The sequence below is a fragment of the Saccopteryx bilineata genome, chromosome 1, assembly GCF_036850765.1.
Source record: "Saccopteryx bilineata isolate mSacBil1 chromosome 1, mSacBil1_pri_phased_curated, whole genome shotgun sequence".
In the NCBI taxonomy this organism is placed as follows: domain Eukaryota; kingdom Metazoa; phylum Chordata; class Mammalia; order Chiroptera; family Emballonuridae; genus Saccopteryx; species Saccopteryx bilineata.
In genome coordinates, this window is record NC_089490.1 from 350838228 (window position 1) to 350840727 (window position 2500).

Here is a 2500-nt window from a genome sequence, read left to right on the forward strand (position 1 = left end):
TTGCTCCATAACTTTGGTGATGAAGGGAGATACTGAGGTAGCTGTATTTTTTTTTACTTGTCTGTCTTGTTACAACAGAAGACCTGGTATAATAAAACTGGACCTAGTTTTACTACAGTTCATTGCTTTCCCACCTATATTAATAATTCTAGCATAACATCCTCTCAAGAGCCGAGAGAATGGTTCAGGTGTTCATGGAGCTCTGTGGAACTTTATTCCCAGTGGAGCCCAACATCTGCCAGAGCAGAGTCTTGAGCAGAAGAAAATGTCAAGTGCTCAGAATTATTCTCCCACATTTTTATTAAAGATCAAAAAAGAGGGGGAAAAACAGGTAATTTCTTCCTGGAATCTGGTTCACTCTAAAATATAAAACTTTCACTGGGGACATATGGTTCAAAATTATTTAGTTTACAGATATGATACTTATATGAAATTCTTTCAGATTTACAAACACATTGACTTCATAATAATTTTTAACTTAGTTAAATATATATAATTTCTAATTTTTATGAGAAAGTATAATGTTATGGTTTTTATGATTATAATTTTAATGGATATAAAATAGATCATTTATTTAATGTTCTATAATTCTCTTAATAACTTTCCAGTTTCTGGATATATGTGTTATTTTCATTGTTTCATGTATTAGGGAAAACATGAAGATTAATTCTTCATGCCAGTATAATAGAAACATAATAGAAGTAAACAACAAAATGCCATTAATCTATGCACATTTATTCAAAATTTTACCTTGCAAAGCTTTATAATCTCACATTACACTACCATGCACATGGAATTTTTCCACATTTCTGCATTTGTTTATTAAATCAATTTTATTAATTAAATCAACTCTAGTTAATAGGTAATATTGTAGGAATTGAGAATATAATGAACAAAGCAGACAAGTTCCATGATGTTGGGAATATTTTTTTGTAGTGGGAGAAATCAACAGTAAGCAAGTTTAAAAAATAATATTTAGGTAATACAAAAGTTCTTTGATGGAAGCTAAGAGGTTGATGTGATATAGACTGACTAAAGATAGGAAGAACTTAAAAGAGGTCAGAAAGATCTTTGTGAGGAGATAATATTTGAATTAAGACCTGAATGATAGGGTAATATCCATACTGGGAGTAGAGCCTTGTTAATCCTTGAGAAGAAAAAAGGTAAGATAGTTGGATCAAGGTAAGCAAAGGGAAAGAGTGGTTTTGAGTTACTCATTCAGAGATATGTATTTGAATAGTTACACCTGTAAATTATCTCTGGGCTGCAGAAATATTTCCCCAGTAAAAATTTCCCCACTAAAAATAAATCTCATTGTATTACTGAAAAATAATAATTTGTACCTCATCACTATGAACCCATGGCTATGCTTCCCATCACTGACATATGCATGCCTATTCCCACAAAATCATTTTTCAGGGCGTTGTGGTTCATTTCCAGAAAGATCCAGTTCAATATTTGTGTGATCCAAGTGTTTTTCACGCACACTTTCTCCTTCACTGAATCACTTGTGCTCTTAGCCATGGCCCTTGACCAGTATGTAGCCTTCTGTCACCTTCTATGATATACCATCATTCTCACACGAAGACTTATCACTAAAATTGAAATTGTAGCCCTGCTTAGGAGAGCCTTTGCCATGGTCATACTTTTGGCTTGGCTGAACTTCTTTCCCTCTACCACTACCATATCCTTTCTCATTCCTGTTGTCTACACTGGGACGTGACGTGCCTTGCCTGGACTGACACAAAGTTTAATGCTATATTTGCACTATGGGGCATGGACTTTCTAGGTACTTTTGTGTCCGTTTTTATCCTCCACTCAATGGTAAGAATTTTCTTGCAAGTGGAGGTTAAAGACCTCAACACACGTGCATCCCAAACCTGTACTGTACTCATTTTATATGAGCCTGTGATTGGGCTATTGCCCACCATTTGTATTCTCTCATTCACATATTCATAACTCATATCTACTTATTAGTTCTACTTGTATTCAACCCAATCGTTTACAGTGTGAAGACCAAGCAAATCTGTCGAGTTCTCCACTACTTCTTCCCTGAAAAATCAGCCCTATTGTGATGTATGCCTGTCCTGAAGACAATGATGGCATCAGTCTTGATGATTTGTCTGCTCCAAGTATGTTGGCACAAGAGTTGCCAACAAAAGACTACTTAAAGGGCACAAATAGAACCACCAGAGCATCATGAAGAGGTCTTAAAGAAAAGAATTGTGTCTACTGAAACTATTTAGCCTGACTTAACCTGAACTTCATATAACCCCTTTAACTACGAATACGGTGGAGTGGAGTGGTTGGAAATCATTTTCATCTATTCTTTCCCATTTCTAATCCCAACCCTTATTCAAGGCCATTTGTTTGTAAAATTTTCTTTTAATATAGTAAGTCCATATTTCTTTGTTTCTTGACATTCTATATTCATCATGGACTCTTATATTACCTTTCTGGTTATATAAATGTATTTGTAAATCTGCCTATTCTATCTTTT

The 2500-nt window shown here is 34.5% G+C and overlaps 1 pseudogene; it reads left to right on the top strand.

The window, feature by feature from the left end:
* Positions 1–1360: 1360 nt before the first annotated feature.
* LOC136319605 (olfactory receptor 51L1-like) lies at positions 1361–2075 on the top strand (annotated as a pseudogene).
* The last annotated feature ends 425 nt before the right edge of the window (positions 2076–2500 follow it).